Below are 20796 nucleotides of genomic sequence, written 5' to 3' on the forward strand. Positions count from 1 at the left end.
TTGCATCCGTGCTCGTGCTCCTTCTTCATTTCCGGCTGCTTGTGGCCTCGGTGGAATCGTCAACGCATCGCAGGCATCCCTACTGCTACTGTTCTCTGCCTGGATGGTCGGGACACTAGAAGAAAGACTAGTGTTTTCCGTTTCACTTAGCACCATATTGACTGCACTGTTCACGCACTCTATCTGAGCTAGCAGCGTGTCTACCAGCTCACACACGACCCTACGCGTTTCCTCTAAACTCGCGACCACTGGAATCAGTGATAATCTTTGCCGGTAATGAAGCAATCTCGATTTCGCGCAAGCCATTTGATCGGCATTTCTATTCTGCGTGGCTAAATCAACATGATTCCTCAATTCTACAACTGCCCTCTGGCAGACCTCGATGTTCAATTCCGGCGACATTACGTGTTCCGAATTAACATAAATGGTGTCTCTAAGGGTGTCCTCTTGGACAAGTGCTTTTAACTTGACCACCCTAGCTCTTCTAGAGCATGGGGCTAGATTTGTAACATGGCGCAAGGCCAATTCATATTCCATCTCCTCATCATTAAGATGATACAATTCAATTTGTTTGTTCATGATTATTTATTTGGATCACAAAAACCAGATAATTTAACAATAAGTGGACTTACAGATTACAAAAAACTTGATACGATACTATAACTTGAGCGATAATAATCAAAAATCATAACAGTAGCATTTATTAGATAACTGTTACAAAATTACAAAATCATAATATCATTTTAAAACTAATGATATTTTAATTTGACGAACAAAATAATGCGGTTCGTTTTTGTTGGGCGCCATTTGTTATGGAGATTCTTGAAGGTCATCGCCACAAAATAAATGATTGGTTTAATTATGTTAATTTTCTATATCGGCAACATTTTATTATCTCCCACCCATCGCCCGATTACTCCGGTCATTTTTGGTTGGAGTGTAGTAGCGTAAAATTTTCACTTACGGCTCACGTTCAACAGCTGCTGGCTCCGAAGCCGGCGATGATGGAGTGGCCATCTGTGCCACGATCGCCGCTTCTGTTGGCTTTTCGGTGAAACAGCTGGTACATCAGGTGTGCCGCGCCTGCTGTCCATGTGGATGCGGAGCAAAAATCCCGAGTTCTCCTTCCCCGGATGCAGACGGTGGGTGTCAGTCCAGTGCTGTTCCAACGTCGCGACAATCGTTCTCGTCAATGGCTTCATCTTACCGCGATCAAAAGTCTCGACCCTAGCGCGTGATCCAAGCCAGGAATGGCTCATTCGACAGAGGATGGGCGGCGATTCGATCCTGTGTTTCGATGGACAATGCTGTGATCCGGACCGTGGACGAAACGAAGTTAAAAAAAAATTTCCGTCTAGTATGTGGTTGAAAACACAGATGGCGCTGTCTGTGCCGTGCAGTTTCGGAAGAGTTCGGAGCTCGTTTTGTGCCGGAAAGAAAAAAGGTTGGAGCCGATACCAATGGGTGCGCAGCAACATGAACACGTGCCGAGATGTGGAGCAAAATATGCCGGAACCAAAAAAGGGCCCTGAAGAAAAATCTCGTTAGGTATTTTGCCACCTTGATTTTCATAGAAACTCACGCTTTGGGCGACCCTTTTCGAGTTGACTTTCCTCGTGGCTTCGTTTCTTCCGACCTGATGTTGCTGGTGCTGGTCCGGTCTTGTTTGGGATCTTGGCACGTGCCTCGGATTTGTTGTCCGTGCCTTTGTGGCCTGTGGCGATAAATCCGGGGTTAGGTGATTCCTCTAGGATCACAAAAGGCACCTACCTGAGCCTGAGAATATCCGTTCTCCGCACTATCCGGATCCGTCACCTTTAAAAGGCTTTTAGCCCGACGAGCACTGTTCTGGTGCGTCCGGTTTCGAGCACCACACTTGACTATAGTCCTATTTGTCGCTGGGAGTGTTCGTGAAATTATGCTGGTTGTTTCACCAACACTTTTCAGTTTTGGGACAATTAACCTCAAAAACGACCATGTGCGTCGACTGACTGCCCGTTTTTTGTACCGAGAGTTTTTGAGGTTAATTGTCCCGTCTCATCTGTACACGCTCAGCAAGTGTGTGTAAGAAATGTCAAAAACAACTCTATTGTGCGGAAACTGCAGTGACGTTTACCGCTCATTTGCACGCTTAGTAAAGTTTCCCCCAAAATGGGTTTTTACTTTGCACATTTTTTATTGATTCTCAGTTTTGGTTAAAAACCAACACGCTCGTATTGTTTTATGCAACGGGTGGGTTATTGAATCAAACTTGTTGCCTAAATTGCTCTCTCATATCCTTGCTCAAAATTAATCAAAATTCAAATGTAACAACCCCTCTTTCGAGGTAAATTTTACCTTTTTTTCATTCACCTAACAAAAAGGTAAATTTTACCTTTTTTTCAATTTACCTAGCAAAAAGGTAAATTTCACCTTTTTCGCATTCACCTAGCAAAATAGTAAATAATACCGTTTTCCCATTTACAGATTTAAAAGGTAAATGCTGGTTGGTTTGATTGTTTTCTTCAATGAGAATTAAAAAAATACAAAATTCTTTCAAAAATGATATTTATTGGAGATAAATAGGGACTGGTAATTCGGCTTCGCGTTCTTCTGAGCCGCTATGGCCGATGAATCCACCTGCGTTGCGGCCTGCTCCGTTCGACTAATCCGGTCAGGTTCGGCTTTTCCGGCTAGAGGATGACGTGGAATACACCTCAAAGCTCTATGGGCCGATCTGAAACAAAATCAATAGTATTATGACGAGAACCAGCACAACGAAATGATATTTAAGAACACTTACCATTCTATTCCGATTTTCACATATTAGGCACAAAGCAAAACTTGTTCCTGGAATGACAAAACAGCTTAACCTCAATGAACGGGTTCGGCGAATAGTTACTTTTTTTTACACTGAACCTCGAAAATACCCAAACTTGAGAACTTTCTCCGCCAACCCGAATGAGGCCGATGACATAGTGAATGCGATGCGATGCGATGCGAATTGTTACGGAAAAGCGAATTAGCGAAATACAAAGCGAATTGCGATCTATGACATAGTGACCGCTTTTGATCGCAAATCCGTTTCATGATTTTCACGCTCATTTTTTGTAATCTTTTTCGATTTTTTTAAAACTATTTTACGGTTTGCCTCAGAAAGCATATTTTTTTACTTATCATAATGATTTAGGTTACGAGTTGGAGGAGTTAGGTAAGAAGTATAGTACGATTTCAATATGGTGGTTTGAAGGCAGCAGGCAGCTGAAGTCGGAGTACGATGGCAGAAACTGCTGGCGAGCACCACAACAGAATTTCCACCATTGCAAAAAAAAGCGGGAAGAATGTTTGCCTGAGGGCCTCGTCAGATTTGATGATCGAAGCGGCTCGCTAGACTCACGTTGATCTCGCTGACAGCTAGAGTAATTGCGCCTTTTCCTATGCGCCAGGAACTGTTGGTCACCACTACCGCTGCCAGGAAGAGGTGCAGAAAAAAACGTTTCCTCAGCGCCGGAAGGAGATGGCTATTTTCCAGGGATGTTAGGAGCTGCTGGTCGAGCCTCAAAAACCGAACCATGAACACTGCAGGGAACATGTGCAGAAATCATATTGTCCCCGTTTCATCAATTCCGCTGATGGTGACGATTTTATTGGCCTGGCAAAACCGGTTTATTTTCACTGACACAACAGAAATTATCTAAAATGAAAAATGAATTGAAAACAAAACTTTTCAAAAGTTTTAATTTTTCTTATTTAAACTTACGAGTAAATCAAAAGAATTTAATTGACCACGGTGATTGAAATTTTCTTAGCGTGTAAAGCGATTGCAAAGCGGCGAACCAAACACAAATCAGGTTCGTCGCGTCTGATCGCAAATTCGCATTGGTTTCACTATGTCAGGTTTACGCGATTCACATACATTTCCATTAAATGTGGTTCACCGCATTGATTCGCATTCGCCGGTTCGCATCGCATCGCATTCACTATGTCATCGGCCTGAAACTCCCTCCCTACACTCAGAAATAAATAAAATATCAAACAATTAATTTTTAGGTATTTTCACGTTTCTCCCTCTTTACGCACACGGATATTTCTCATGGTGTAATTACTGGGATATTTCTCACTGAGAAATATTTCTGCGATTAAAATTTATGCATTGAGAAATGGGATGATTGTTATGGAAGCGACATCTGGTGGTCAGAAAAAAAAGTTTGAGCCGGGACGTAAAGGCAAACGCTTAAAGCAGAAATAATCAGAAAAAGCAAACGAAAATCGTTTGATTTTCGTATAAGTTCTATGGTCAATGTGCATTATTGACCATAGCATACAAAACAAATGCACTTTCCCTTTAAAAATTCTTTTCTGCTATAGATTCCATCCTTTTCAAAGATGATTCACAAATTCGAAAAGAATAGAATCTGCATGCAGTCAAGTTGAGCGGCATTTTGCAACTGAAGAATCTACACTCAGAAATTTAAAAATTATTAAAAATGTTTTGTTTTAATTACTCTGACATTTGACTTACATTAATATCCAGAAATATTAAAAAATAACTATTTCAATTATTTAAATTTATGCACCCGAATAATTTCTTGGCGTTTAATGATCCAATGCATAAAATTTAATAACCGAGATATTATTTTGTTCAAACAAACGCTTTGTGATTTGTGCGTTTGAGTCCCAACTAAACAGGTATGAGCACGTGCTAGATTCTTCAGTTGCAAAATGCCGCTCAACTTGACTGCATGCAGATTCCATTCTTTTCGAATATGTGAATCATCTTCAAAAAGGATGGAATCAGTAGCAGCAATTTATTATAAAAGGGAAAGTGCATTTGTTTTGTATGCTATGGTCAATAATGCACATTGACCATAGAGCTTATACGAAAATCAAACGATTTTCGTTTGCTTTTTCTGATTATTTCTGCTTTAAGCGTTTGCTTGTACGTCCCGGCTCAAACTTTTTTATTCTGACCACCAGATGTCGCTTCCATAACAATCCCCCCATTTCTCAATGCATAAATTTTAATCGTAGAAATATTTCTCAGAGAGTAATATCCCAGTAATTACACCATGAGAAATATCCTTGTGCGTAAAGAGGGAGAAACGTGAAAATACCTAAAACTTAATTGTTTGATATTTTATTTATTTCTGAGTGTAGCACGTGCTCATACCCGTTGAGTTGGGACTCAAACGCACAAATTACAAAGCGTTTGTTTGAACAAAATAATATTTCGGTTATTAAATTTTATGCATTGGATCATTACACGCCAAGAAATTATTCGGGTGCATAAATTTAAATAACTGGAATTGTTATTTTTTAATATTTCTGGATATTAATGTCAGTCAAATGTCAGAGTACACGCAGAAAAAGAATGGGGGATGGTTTCAACAAAACGTTTTGTTATTTTATTTTATATTTTTAATGCAGATTTTTTGATAACTTTCACAGACAAATCGATTGTGATTAATAACAAAATTTTGTTATTTATGCACACACATTTTTTATCACTTCCAAATGAAATTTGGTTTAGTTTGAAACCAAAATTCGGTTTTATGCATCATACGTGTAAACGATAAGTTGAAAATGAAAAAAGAAAAAAAAAATATCAAAAAATTTGAACACGCGACTGAACAAAACAATAGTAGGATGACCGACGAGCTTTGTGGCACAAAGCTGGACTACTGTTTTTTCTGGGCCAGTCACCGGTAAGATTCTGAAACTTGATTTTTTTTCAATCTTATAAGTTTATTTTACTTGCAGAGAACCCCGGTACCGAGAATCAAATATTCAGGAAAATGGAAGCATTTGGAACACGCCGCTACGAAAATGGAATTCATTGTAGCAGAAGCTGCTGTGAAAAATTTTCCGGTTTGGGAGTGTTCGGAACCCGGCGCGAAGGGGCGCATATTCTTGGTGGGTGCGTTCCGGAATACAGTCCGGCTTTAAGAGCGGTAGAAAGAACGACTGGTTCTCTTTTACCCGCATATTTGTTGCATGGAAGGTTAGTTAGTTTTTAAATAAAAATTGAAAGCAAGTTAAATGACCATGAATATCATTTATTTTCCAGATAGACCTCGACCTCCAACTCCATAGGACTTATTCCGTCGATCTGGCATGCATGGACGGTAATTCTAGATTGCTGACTCTTGAAAGTCAAGAACGAAAAGCTGCTTCCAGAGTTGGCCTTTCCAGTAACAGCATCGGCGGTTTTAGATTGTGTTGCTCCCAAGCCAGGCGGACTGGAAGTGAAACCCCGTTTTAAATTGTAATAAATAATGAAACATAAATAAAAATATCATTTGTATAATAATCTAAATCTGAAAATATCAACTAACATTATCTATTTAATTTATATGAAATACATTGAATCATTACAAATCAATCTTTTATTTTCAAAACCACAAACAAAATTGTAATTTTTATTCAAAAAAATGAATTTTCTTTCAAAATTCCTTTTTCAATTTTACCCAAAATTTTGTTATTTTCATGGCAATATTATGGTTCATTTTCAAAAAGGGCCTATATTACTCTAAAATAAACGATAAGTTCATTTCCAAGTAGTCTTTTTTATCGATATAAACAAAAATATATTTCTGCTTTTTCCCAACCAAAATTTTTATTATTTTCATTCCAAATTCGTTTGATATTACAATAAATTTTTCTGCGTGTAATTAAAACATAATATTTTTAATATTTTTTAAATTTCTGAGTGTACAGGTTTGGCTATTGGAGGCAAAACCCAAAGTTAAGCTCTTAAAGGAGAACTCATCCCCCAAAATCTGGTACCGCAATAAAATGGAAATCAAAATAAAAAAATTACTGCAGGTACGGGAATCACACCCATACCTGCAATGGCTCTGCGATTACCATCTCAGGATGCTAACCGCTCGACCACCGAAGATTTGTTGAGAGAGGTAGCTACATCATCGTATATAAGCGAGACGTTCTGCGAACGAAGCGGGAATAAAAGTTATCCCCCAAAAAAAACAGTTCTTCGCTTTGAACTTACCCCCCAAACCTAAATCTACCACGATGGAGGTAACAGAATCAGATGCGCTTACAACAAAAACCCCCCAAAAAAACAGTTCTCCGCTTGAAGGACAAGCTTGGCGTATTGGCAAGCTGTGATTTTTTCACAAACTTAAGTTGTCAATCTAGAATTTCGGTTTGGCGGGTGGCAGTTCTCAAGTTTGGGTATTTTCGATTTTCAGTGTAGAAGAATTGTCACTCAGAAATAAATAAAATATCAAACAATTAATTTTTAGGTATTTTCACGTTTCTCCCTCTTTACGCACACGGATATTTCTCATGGTGTAATTACTGGGATATTTCTCACTGAGAAATATTTCTGCGATTAAAATTTATGCATTGAGAAATGGGATGATTGTTATGGAAGCGACATCTGGTGGTCAGAAAAAAAAGTTTGAGCCGGGACGTAAAGGCAAACGCTTAAAGCAGAAATAATCAGAAAAAGCAAACGAAAATCGTTTGATTTTCGTATAAGTTCTATGGTCAATGTGCATTATTGACCATAGCATACAAAACAAATGCACTTTCCCTTTAAAAATTCTTTTCTGCTATAGATTCCATCCTTTTCAAAGATGATTCACAAATTCGAAAAGAATAGAATCTGCATGCAGTCAAGTTGAGCGGCATTTTGCAACTGAAGAATCTAGCACGTGCTCATACCCGTTGAGTTGGGACTCAAACGCACAAATTACAAAGCGTTTGTTTGAACAAAATAATATTTCGGTTATTAAATTTTATGCATTGGATCATTACACGCCAAGAAATTATTCGGGTGCATAAATTTAAATAACTGGAATTGTTATTTTTTAATATTTCTGGATATTAATGTCAGTCAAATGTCAGAGTAATTAAAACATAATATTTTTAATATTTTTTAAATTTCTGAGTGTACCGTTTTGTTTAGCCAAATCCAGGTCAATTACACCTCGCTACGAGGTAAGGGCAGAAACACAGTGCACGCGAGCGAGCGAGCGAGCGATCGCACCTCATTTGAACACGTTGAAAACTGTGAGACCGTTCACAGTGCAAGCGACGCGATTCGTACACGGAAAATAAAAAAAAGTTAAAATTTACCTTTTTGCGAGGTGAATTTTTTCCACCCCTCTTTCGAGGTAAATTTTACCTTTTTTCAATTCACCTAGCAAAAAGGTAAATTCTACCATTTTCACATTCACCTAGCAAAATAGTAAATAATACCGTTTTCCCATTTACTGATTTAAAAGGTAAATGCTGGTTGGTTTGATTGGTTTCTTCAATAAGTACAAAGGATAAACAAAATACAAAATTCATTCAAAAATTATATTTATTGGAGATAAATAGGAACTGGTTATTCGGCTTCGCGTTCTTCTGAGCCGCCATGGTCGCTGAATCCTCCTGCGTTGCGTACATTCATGATTCCCTCCGTTCGACTAATCCGGTCAGGTTCGGCTTTTCCGGCTGGAGGATGGCGTGGAATACACCGTCATCCGGTGCCGATCTGAAACAAAAGCAATGTATTATGACGAGAACCAGCACAACTAAATGATATCTAAGAAAACACTTACCATTCTATTCCGATTTTCACATATTAGGCACACAACAAAACTTGTTCCTGAATGACAAAACAGCTTAACCTCAATAAACGGGTTCGGCAAATTGTTACCTTTTTTCGAGAAGAATTGTACCGTTTTGTTTAGCTCAAACCAGGTCAACTTAACCTCGCAACGAGGTAAGATTTACCTTTTTTGGATTCACCTTTTTTCTCGGTGAATTGAACCTTTTTTCCAGTTCAATTCAGGTAAACTTTACCTCGCTGTGAGGTGAGTTTCACCTCGAAGAGGTAGAAGTTACCTTTTTGGCTTTCACGAGCGTTCACCTTTTTATCTCGGTAAATTTTACCTTTTTATTATTTTCCGTGTACTATCGCGCGAAATACCATTCGGAAAATTATCCTTCGCAGCAGTCGCGTGAATACTTTTCCGGCTGGAGGATGGCGTGGAATACACCGTCATCCGGTGCCGATCTGAAACAAAAGCAATGTATTATGACGAGAACCAGCACAACTAAATGATATCTAAGAAAACACTTACCATTCTATTCCGATTTTCACATATTAGGCACACAACAAAACTTGTTCCTGAATGACAAAACAGCTTAACCTCAATAAACGGGTTCGGCAAATTGTTACCTTTTTTCGAGAAGAATTGTACCGTTTTGTTTAGCTCAAACCAGGTCAACTTAACCTCGCAACGAGGTAAGATTTACCTTTTTTGGATTCACCTTTTTTCTCGGTGAATTGAACCTTTTTTTCCAGTTCAATTCAGGTAAACTTTACCTCGCTGTGAGGTGAGTTTCACCTCGAAGAGGTAGAAGTTACCTTTTTGGCTTTCACGAGCGTTCACCTTTTTATCTCGGTAAATTTTACCTTTTTATTATTTTCCGTGTACTATCGCGCGAAATACGCCCAGTTAATAATTCTTCTACTAGACTTTTTTCTCAGTGTATTCACAAGTGTCATATTTCTATGTATTTGTATGGCTGTAAACCTTTCAACTGAATTCTGTCACACATACATCTACACTTGATGTAGTTCATGCTTATGCTATGCAAACTAGATGAACTGCCCTCCTGTACAACACTGATTTGTTCATCTGGCTCATCCCGCATAAATAAGGATTGTTACCAAACGATTTCCTTAATAGTAAAGCGATGATTTGATGAAGTGTAAAAAAACGTTTAGCAAACGATTATTCAAACCGTGAAATACATTAGTTTAAACGTGAATTCCAAATTCACAGTATTTTAAATATGTCGTTAGGTTATGTAATTGTTAATAACCGTTAAAACATTTGTATGGACGAACCGTTCTACTTGCAGTCCATGTTAGGTTTAAAAACCGATTGCTGAAAGTGTATTTAGATCATCGGATGGTCATCGTTATAGTTTTTTCGAGGAGCTCTCATTATTAAACGCTTACGTCAATGGTTGTGTAACGATTTGACTTTATTTTATTCCAACATTATTCAAACCGTTTTAGGAATCGTTCATGAAAAGAGCACGCACACAAACGCAATATTTTTAATGTATTGGGAGATTTTCGGATAAAAATAGAAATTGTTTTCTAGTTTCAACATTTTATTGAATATCGTTTAATGTTACCAACTAATTTGCCTAATTTTATGCAACGTTGAAAACGCATTCATGCTGCTTCTCTCGCAGGAATTCCAGAATCTTGTTTGCTCCCTCGATGTCTCCCTCTTGGCAGTAGCGCGAAATCAATCGCTGATAGGTTACCCGATTCAGTTCAACGCCCTTGTTCCGTTGGCGAGAAGGAGTGTGTCGTATCCAGTGGTCCCTACAGAGTGCTCATTATCCAAATACACCCGAAGAAGGGCGTTGTAGTGGGAAATGTCCATTGCTACGTTCAAGCTGTTCAATGTTTCCCATTACTCCTGAACCAGAGCTGTACGCACCTCGGGAAGCTCCTCTAGGTTTTCTGCAATGAGAATTTCAAAAATTTCTGCTTAAGTGATTCTTAAAAAACCGCGTTTAACATACCGCAACAACGAATAACCAGTCAAGATTGAGCGCTGGAAGATACGGATTTCCTCCGGAACATCTTCCAGATCTCGGCGTTTCTTCCAGAGCATTTTACATCTTCATCCAGCCGCTTCAAAGATCGGTCGAGTCCCTGACTGAAACTAGCGGCAGATGTAGCATAACCGCTGGAAAGGCAAAATAAAAACAGTGCAATTAAACACTCAGTAGAAAAATGAGCAAAAAAATTAATTACTGATATTATAATCTGTTGCGTAACATGAATTTGTAAATAAAAACGTGCCGCAAAGCGGCACCCACATAAATGGAGAATTTTTCGAACTTACCTCACAGAACATTGCGACTGCTGAATAAAACTTCCTTCCGTCTTCCGGACTGTGTTGAAATCTATGTTCCTCGCGAATCCGGCGAAATAGCGGACAAATTTGGTGGCCCGCAATATCGATGCCATGATTTTGTGGTGATGAAATGATGAAATGAATGATGAAACGAGAAGACCACACCGATTTTTTCTTGCTTTACGTTTGACAACCAAAACAAAGTCTACATCAGTGGTGCCAGGTTCAATGTTTTATCTATATTTGTATAGATATTGAGATGTAAAATTCAAAGGTAAATATTTTATATGATCAGAATGATTATGGGTAGTAATTTAAGAATGTTTTAGGGATCACAAATTAACTAAAATTGTAATTCAGTCCAGATGGATTCGCAAAGAATCACTCGTAATAACCGTGCATAATTTCACTTAAAGCTTTTTTAAACGCATCGCGGAGAGCGTGGGCTAAACCTCGTTTAGTATGATGTTTATGCATGCCTCCAAGATAAATTATTGTCTTCGAAACTTTATAGAATCGTATCAGAATATAAAAAAATATAAGAGATATTCTCATAACTACTCACTGATGTTTTGTAAAACTACCTGGCATCTCTGACCGGCGTTCCGCTCATTTTTGAAGTTTAAGTTTGAACGGTAAGGTTAACGGTTCGAGATAATTTTTACGATTACAGGAAAATTGAAGGAAATGGTTCATACCATTCTATCACCTTTACAGATACCATCACTTTTTCACATAAAGGTTCATGTTTCGTTTTTATCGTTCAAATTTTTGGTCGAAGTAAAGTTTAATAGAACAGCTACGTTTACACTAAAAATCACTTTTTCTGAAGCTGTAGATGAATCGTATATACTGTTTGAGATATAGTTTTTTAGTATGCGGGATGTTCTTTCATGCAAAGCTGCCGAAAATTTTAGTTCTTTGTAAGCATGGCCGCCAAACGCCACGAAAAACTACAGCCTTTTGGATTCCTTAGAATCAGGTAAGAAAATTTATCTAACAGAAAACAGTACAACCGTTGCTTTCCAGTTTTTTTACCTCTTTACCCACTTATCGCCAGGATTTCGTCATAATCCCTCCGTATCCGATGGAAATCAGCATCAGTACCATCAGCAAGGGTGCCGCTCGCATTGTGCCGGATTTTGCATCTATCAACTTCCCAGCCCGAATACGAAAATATTGTAACAGAACAATTCCAGTAATAGTTATAAAACGATTCGAAATAGTGTAAAAAAACGTTTAGAAGATGATATCTGGAACCATAAAAAACATTGCACTTATCTTGAATTCCAAAACGACGGTCTGTTGAATATGGCGTTAAGTTATGTTACTGTTTAAAACTGTTAAAACTCTTATATGGAAGAACTGTTCTGCAAACAGTTGAGATAACTTACGAAAACCGCTCATAGAAAGCGTATTTCGGTCATCAAACTGTTTAAGTAACAGTTATTCTTAAAGTTCCCTTGTAACTGAACATTTACAGTATAAGTTGTATTACGATCCAATATGACGTTCTTCCAACGTTTTACGTATCGTATACTGAATCGTAGGGGAATGGAAGACGCACACACACAAAAGAAAGTTTTCTTATTCATGAAAAATTATAAAGAAATTTCAGATTTTGTAAAATTTATTGGTATTTATTAAACATTTGATTCACATTTATGATAGAATAACGCACTTACAATAATCATGATTTCCACAACTTTACCTTGCAACCAACACCGGATCTGTGATCCAACGGAAAAGGGATCCTCCTGGAACGGCGAGTGCTAATTTAGGACCACTCCATATCCTTCCGACTGGAGGATTAAATTTATTTTTATCAGCTCCTCCACCAGGTCTGATTTCCGACATACGGGCGGAACGTTGACGCAGCTGCTGGGTCCAGAATCTTGACCTTTTTCGGCGTGACGCATTGCTCTTCCAGCGAAAATTTTTCTGAAAAAAATACTACTTTTTAAATGTTTGTTATTGTTAATGTTTATAAATCAATTTACCTGTTGCGAACATCGCTGGAAAAAGTTCCTTTTTGCCCTCGAAATCCGGTTTGTGGCTGCTGATTTCCGTCCGAAAATCCACAATCGGAGGAAACTTATTGGTGCTGGTACCAGTACGGGGGCTTGACTTTGGAACGCGAAAAACGAAGACTTGTTTTTTTCGTTTTTTTTGTGTTGTAGGCAGTGATGTCAACTAGACTGTTTTTCAAAATTGTTCCAATATAGAATAAAAATGTGAAAATAAAAAAGCGTTTTTGGAGATTAATTAAAATGCACAAATAGATTAAAACTGATATGTATTTGTTCGGTAAAAGGGTTATAATATGTACAATATTAGTGAAGCATAATAAATGAATTAAAAAAAAATGGATTGGAAATTATTATTGGATGCGACGTTAAACTCAACTCAAGGTTCAACAGCATGAGTAAAATTTAGAAAAGAATTTCAAAATATTTTGTTGGTATTTCATAAACTTAAAACTAGATTTTCAATCTAACATTTCACCATCATCAACTATAATTTTTCGTCCATAAAAATTAATGATATATTAAAAATCTAGATTTTTCCTATGATGAGCTTTTTATAATAATTATAACTTTTTGAAACATCATTAGATAATAGATTGTAGCATTTTTTGTCCCTAAAAATGATGATTTATCAAAAATCTAGATTTTTAAATAACAACCCGAATAGCAAGAACCATGGTATTAAGATAACTGAACAATGATTTTCAATTTAACAATCAATTTCATCATTCTACATCAGTCATTCGACCAGTGCGGACGCATTTTCTTACCGCTGCAGCGATCGATTTGTGCTTTTTACTATCGTCAAATCAAAGTGTGCTGTTTAAAGTGTAAGTTTCCCACGCGGATTATTAGTTTCCTACTGATTCGGTCGTCAATTGCCGAACTCCAGCGAAGCGAAGAAAATTGATACTATTGAGAAGTCGATAGATTGGTCCACAGCAACTGATTGCTTTACCGTCGCCATCTTCCAAGGCCATCATCCTGAACCGAGAACGTCTTGCTGCCCTACATATCCGGATTTGGACACCGCCAGGGCAACTATTCGGGGAATACGGTGCTGATTGCTGAAACCGAGGAACACAAACGGCCCAAAATTCGATTGGCCGTGCTCTCAGACGTCGCCATCTTACTTTGGTAGAGGACCACGTGGTTGGAGTTAATTGATTACGGACATAAATTCGTGCTAAGCTTGTGAGTTTTTCTTCTTTTTTCATCTTTTTCTATTTCTATTTTTTCTCTTTTGTTTATTTCGGGCATTGTGAGCCTTGCTCATATTTTAAAAACGGAAGGCGTTCGCGTCCCCGTCGAAAAATATGAGCGAGGGCGGGGGGTTTCAATCGGCAACTGTAGATGATGAAGATGACATCTACGAGAATGAGGTGCATTTGGAGGATTCAGATGAAGCGGGTCCTTCAAATGCAGACCATTCTCGGATGATTGAGAGTTCTCCATCATCTAGAATTGAAGATAAAACAACCCGGCTCCGAACCTACACGGATGGTATAACTTTTTCTGGTCCTTGGGTGGTCTTCATCCGGCCCAAAAAAGATGGAAAACGCCTCAATGTGGTACAGATCACAAAAGATCTGGCGAGGTGGACCTCCGTGACCAGCATAACTAAGGTGCGACCAGACAAGTTGCGCGTTGTTGTGGCCGACCGGAAAGCTGCCAATGAAATTGTTGTCAGCAATTTCTTTAAGCTAGAGTACCATATTTTCATTCCGTCTCGAAACGTAGAGATCGAGGGCGTGATAACAGAAATGAGTCTGGAGGAAGACTACATTAAATCCAAGGGCGTTGGTAAGTTTAAAGGCCTTGATTCGGCTTCGGCCGAAATCTTGGATTGTCGTCAACTTAAAACTGCCAACGTCGTAAATGGAGTTAAAGGGTATTCGCCTTCAGCCTCATTTCGTGTTACCTTCGCGGGAACCGCCCTCCCTCACTACGTCTTGATTGACGGAATGTTGAGGCTTCCTGTGCGACTCTTTGTGCCTCGCCCAATGAGTTGCAAAAGGTGCATCAAATTGGGCCATACCGAGTCCCATTGTTGCAATAAAGCACGGTGCTCTCGTTGCGGAGAGGAGCATGAGGAAGGAGCGTGCTCAGCAATAGAGCAGAAATGTATCTATTGCGGGGGCTCTCCTCATGATATCTCTGTGTGCGAGGCGTTTAAGAGTCGCTGGGATAAGGAGAGGCGCTCTTTGAAAGAACGATCAAATCGTTCTTACGCCGCTATTTTGAAGAGCGCTTCTCCCCCGGCTCAGCCTCAGCCTAGTAATATTTTTTCAGTGCTGCCAGTTGACAATGGAGATACTGACACGACTGATGAAGATCATCCTATTGTTTTTAGTGCCAACTCCCGAAAACGCTCTAAACCAGCTCCAAAGATCTCTAAAATTCCAAAAAAAATACCTACAGTTAGTTCCACAATCGACGGTCGACAAAAACCATCTACTTCAGGAAAAGATAAAGCAGTCCCGCCAGGATTCTCCATGAATTTCGTACCCCTGAATAAACCAGAAGCAGCGGGGAGTTCTAAAACCCCAAAATCTACCGCAGTCTCGACTGATCCATCGACTCAATCGGGATTTTTTAAGTTGAGTGACATCTTAAATGGAATATTATCGTTTTTCAACGTATCTGAATCGATAAGAGGCATCGTTTCTGCGATGCTTCCTATAGTAAAGACATTTTTAAAGCAGTTGATGCAAACTTGGCCCATTCTTTCAGTGTTTATCTCTCTCGATGGCTAATTTACGCCGAGAGGTCGGAGATATCACTGTCTTACAGTGGAATTGTCGTAGTATTATCCCTAAACTGGATCCGTTCAAATTTCTACTTCATGATACAAATTGCGACATCTTTGCGTTGTCAGAAACTTGGTTATCTTCTCAATCCAGCATCTTATTCCACGATTTTAATGTTGTCCGTCTAGATCGTGAAGATTCTTATGGAGGGGTGCTTTTGGGGATCAATAAGCGTCACTCCTTTTACAGGATTCACCTTCCTTTATCAGGCGGAATTGAAGCTGTTGCATGTCATACAACTATAAGAGGTAAGGACTTATGTGTTGTCAGTTTGTACTGGCCTCAGAGAGTTGCAGTGGATCGAAATCACCTAGAGGACCTGTGTTCAGTTTTGCCTGAGCCAAGGTTGATCCTGGGTGATTTTAATTCGCATGGAACTGTCTGGGGAGAACAAACTGACGATAGTCGTTCTACTCTTATTTATGACATTTGTGACAGTTTCAATTTAACAGTTTTGAACACGGGTGAAAAAACACGGGTGCCTAGACCCCCTGCAAGACAAAGTGCAATTGACCTCTCACTCTGCTCAAATTCTCTATCATTGGATTGCCAGTGGAAGGTAATCCCCGATCCCAATGGTAGTGATCACCTGCCTATCAAAATTTCAATCACCAATGGTGTCAACACTTCAAATTCATCAAACATGGCATACGACCTAACAAGACACATCGACTGGAAAAAGTACTCGGACACAGTTATTTCAACCATCAATTCTGTGGCGGTATTACCTCCATTGGAGGAATATACTTTTCTTGCTCGCTTGATTCATGATAGTGCAGTCGAATCTCAAACGAAACCCATCCCAGATCCATCTGTTCGCCGAAGGCCTCCCAATCCATGGTGGGACAGTCAGTGTACTAAACTTTACGTGGATAAATCGAACGCCTTTAAAGCTTTTCGGAAACACGGAACCCTGGATAACTTCAACGCGTATTTTTGTCTTGAGCAGCAATTTAAAAACCTGATCAAGGGAAAAAAACGTGCGCATTGGCGTAATTTTGTGGGAGGTTTGTCGCGGGAAACATCCTTAAGCACTTTGTGGAATGTGGCACGCAGCATGCGTAATCGTTCTTCCACGAACGAAAATGAAGAACATTCGCATAAATGGATTTTCAATTTTGCACGGAAAATCTGTCCAGATTCCACACCTGTGCAAAAAATCATACGAAGTGTGTCTCCGAACAGATGCGATCTGGATTCCAGCTTTTCAATGACGGAATTCTCACTTGCTCTCCTCTCTTGTAACAATTCAGCTCCGGGAATTGATCAAATCAAATTTAACTTGTTGAAAAACCTTCCGGACGCCGCAAAATTTCGCTTGTTAAATTTATTTAATCAATTCTTGGAGAACAACATCGTTCCCCAAGAGTGGAGACAAGTGAAAGTTATCGCTATCCAAAAGCCTGGAAAACCAGCGTCCGATGCGAATTCGTACCGTCCAATAGCGATGTTGTCTTGCATTCGGAAATTGATGGAGAAAATGATTTTGTTCCGATTGGATAAATGGGTGGAAACAAATGGTCTCCTTTCAGATACTCAATTTGGGTTTCGAAGGGGCAAAGGGACAAACGATTGTCTTGCTTTGCTGTCTTCAGAGATACAAATGGCGTACGCAAAACGTGAGCAAATGGCTTCAGTGTTTCTAGACATAAAGGGAGCTTTTGATGCAGTCTCAATAGAGGTTTTGTCAGACAAGTTGCACTCCCGGGGTCTGCCTCCTCTATTGAACAACATCTTATACAGCTTGCTTTGTGAGAAACATTTGAACTTTGCTCACGGGGATCTTGCTATTAGAAGGACCTCTTACATGGGCCTCCCGCAGGGTTCATGTTTGAGTCCTCTTTTGTATAACTTCTACGTAAGCGACATCGACAGTTGTCTCTCTGAAGGCTGCACTTTAAGACAACTTGCAGATGATGGCGTAGTATCCGTAACAGGTGATACTGAGTCACATCTGCACGGGCCTTTACAAGATACTTTAGACAGATTGTCTTCCTGGGCTTTGGGGCTTGGGATCGAGTTTTCTCCACAGAAAACGGAGATGGTTGTTTTCTCTAAGAAACATAGACCTGCTCAACCTAAGCTTCAACTTCTAGGCAGAACGATCATTCAATCAAGGTGTTTTAAGTATCTTGGGGTTTGGTTTGATTCCAAGTGTACCTGGAGAGCCCACATTGAGTATCTGAAAGGAAAATGCCAAAAAAGAATCAATTTTCTCCGATCAATCACTGGCACCTGGTGGGGAGCCCATCCAGAAGATCTTTTAAAATTGTATCGAACAACAGTTCTCTCAGTTATGGAATATGGTAGCTTATGTTTCCAGGCTGCTGCTAAAACTCACCTCATCAAACTCGAGCGTATCCAATATCGTTGTCTCCGCATCGCTTTGGGCTGTATGCCCTCAACGCATAATATGAGTCTCGAAGTTTTGGCAGGCATACTCCCACTTAAAGATCGATTCAATTTATTATCACTCCGGTTCCTCATCAGGTGTGAGGTCATGAACCCATTGGTGATCGAAAATTTTGAAAGGCTACTTGAGCAAAATCCTCACACCAGATTCATGTCTATATACCATGTCTTCATGACCATGCAAGTTAATCCTTCTTCATATTCTCCAACTCGTGTTTACATCCCAGACTACGACATCTCTTCTGTCCAGTTTGATTTGTCTATGCAGCAAGAAATTCGTGGAATCCCTGATTCGCATCGTCCACTTTTGATTCCAAGAATTTTCGAAGCTAAATATAGACACGTCGATGCTGACAAAATGTACTTTACAGATGGATCGCTAATAGAGGAATCAACGGGATTTGGAGTGTTCAACGAAATAGCTTCCGCCTCATATAACCTTCATCCACCATGCTCGGTTTACATCGCAGAGTTAGGAGCCATTTACTGGGCGTTGGATAGCGTCGTTTCAAGACCAGTAGGACACTACTATATTATAACGGACAGCCTCAGTTCTGTTGAAGCAATCCGTTCAATAAAACCGGGAAAGCACTCGCCGTACTTCCTCGAGAAGATACGAAATAATTTGAGTGCTTTATCAAAACGTCGCTTTACCATCACCTTTGTTTGGGTTCCCTCTCATTGCTCGATAGAGGGTAATGAGAAGGCAGACTCTCTGGCAAAGGTGGGAGCGATGGAAGGCGACACGTATCAACGTGAAATCGTCTTCAGCGAATTTTACTATTTGGTTCGAAGAAACTCTCTTGTCAACTGGCAGCGCAAATGGGACGAGGATGAGCAGGGTCGGTGGTTCCACTCGATTATCCCAAAGGTAAGCCTCAAACCCTGGTTTAATAGATTGGATCTGAGTCGGGATTTTATTCGTATATTTTCCCGTCTCATGTCCAATCATTATTCCATGAATGCGGTACTCTATCGTTTAAATATTGCTGGCAGCAATTTATGCGAATGTGGTCTAGGTTACCATGACATCGAGCATATTGTCTGGTCGTGTGAGGTCCATCTTGTCGCCAGAACGAATTTAATAGACTCCCTTCGGGCCCGAGGAAAATCACCTAACGTCCCAGTGAGAGATGTACTAGCTCTGTTGGATTTGGACTACATGTTCGAAATCTATCTTTTTCTTAAAGCTATAGATCTTCGTCTATAATTCTTTTTATTTTCATATTTCCCTTTACTATCTTCTTTCTCTTTAAAATAAGTGTTAAGCTAAGCAAAACATTGTAAAACCAAAAAACGAGTTTGGCTCCTTAAAACCTGAAGGTATGAGCCGTTTCAAATAAAGATTTACAAAAAAAAAAAAAAAAATCAATTTCATCGTACACACTCATCTGGCGCAACCCCTTATAGTGTAGTTTTGATCCGTTATCGGATAAGACTGGGTTAACTCCTTTTTGGTGTACAGGCCTTGTACCCCTTATAGGGTACATAGGCTATACGTCATATCGTCGGGTCAAATTTACACATTATTTGAAACGCTTGCGCTCTGTGAAGATGTGAGCAGTTTCAAGCGACAAGGAACGTTGCATGCAAGGAATACAAAATGAAAATGAAATGACATATTTTCAAACAAAGCATACTTTATTTCTTCACTTTAAACTTAACATTTTTAACATACTACCGCTCGATTTCAGCATTTTCCGAAGCATGATGATTTCCGCAGCTTGTGGTCACAGGGCAACCTGTTGAGCGAATAATTGATTGTTAATTGATGGTTTAATAATTTATTCGTAGTAAAATGCTTACCATTTACCAGCATAGTTTATCACGAAGCATTTCTGGTTCGGAATCGGAACCCTCCTCATGTGCCCACGCAAAGTCTGTGAAGAGAATCATACAAATGTATTAGAAACGAAACTATTTTGACGATAATATTAAAATACTTACTAAAATCCTCCTCCAAACAGTCCAGCGGACTTGCAACAAAACGGTTCAAAATTTGACAACACATAAAACTACCCGTCGTGATGCGTACCCGGGCTTTTCGAAATAATGTGTAATATTGACCCGACAAATTGACCCGTTATTTGACAGATAATGCAGGTTCGTAAAAACGGGTCAATTTTACAACTTTCAGGTGTTCCGCCAAATGAGTGTGTAGTTTCTAAATATCTTTCAACCGGTTTTAATTATGAAATCACCATAATTTACAAAGTCACAAAATACTTCATAGTTGCCGAAAATGACAGAAGTACGGTATCACTATCATTTTCTTGTGATTATTATTGTTACAGTGTACTTCATGGTAAAATGTAAATCCAAACGTACTTTAACTTTTGCTATTTCTACACATTTACAATTAACCGTGTCGAAGCTAATTTACGCGCGTTTTCTGCGGAAGTTTTCTCTTGTGCGGGTTAATTTTTTGATCGGAACTACTTAATCCGGGAAAATTAGGATTTTTTTGCGGATATGATGACGAATCGGACGTGATGGGCCCATCTGCGGTGGTGATGGTAAGTACTTTTATAGCATATTTATATTGACTAATAATCTGATAAAATCCCATTCTTTCTAGAAGCTGACGTGTAATTCCGCAGTTCCAAATTCCGACGAGGGAAGCTTTATTGGAATTAAACTGATGGATGCCGAGAGTCTCTATAC

General features: G+C 39.3%; 4 long non-coding RNA genes across 4 annotated transcripts; 1 reads left to right on the top strand and 3 right to left on the bottom strand.

Moving 5' to 3' along the window:
• Positions 1-886: 886 nt before the first annotated feature.
• On the bottom strand, positions 887-1883 carry LOC129740471 (uncharacterized). The gene is made up of 3 exons (XR_008736254.1): positions 1771-1883; positions 1583-1714; positions 887-1528 (listed from the first exon to the last, which is right to left on the bottom strand). It is a non-coding gene; the product is annotated as an uncharacterized LOC129740471 (long non-coding RNA).
• Positions 1884-5564: 3681 nt separating this feature from the next.
• Positions 5565-6300, top strand: LOC129756644 (uncharacterized). The gene is made up of 3 exons (XR_008739562.1): positions 5565-5684; positions 5740-5980; positions 6047-6300. It is a non-coding gene; the product is annotated as an uncharacterized LOC129756644 (long non-coding RNA).
• Positions 6301-9906: 3606 nt separating this feature from the next.
• Positions 9907-11633, bottom strand: LOC129739560 (uncharacterized). Its single transcript, XR_008735896.1, has 3 exons — positions 10872-11633; positions 10546-10712; positions 9907-10483 (listed from the first exon to the last, which is right to left on the bottom strand). It is a non-coding gene; the product is annotated as an uncharacterized LOC129739560 (long non-coding RNA).
• Positions 11634-19778: 8145 nt separating this feature from the next.
• LOC129738019 (uncharacterized) lies at positions 19779-20269 on the bottom strand. The gene is made up of 3 exons (XR_008735485.1): positions 20080-20269; positions 19939-20012; positions 19779-19874 (listed from the first exon to the last, which is right to left on the bottom strand). It is a non-coding gene; the product is annotated as an uncharacterized LOC129738019 (long non-coding RNA).
• Positions 20270-20796: the final 527 nt, after the last annotated feature.

Source organism: Uranotaenia lowii, chromosome 1 (genome assembly GCF_029784155.1).
Source record: "Uranotaenia lowii strain MFRU-FL chromosome 1, ASM2978415v1, whole genome shotgun sequence".
NCBI lineage: Eukaryota > Metazoa > Arthropoda > Insecta > Diptera > Culicidae > Uranotaenia > Uranotaenia lowii.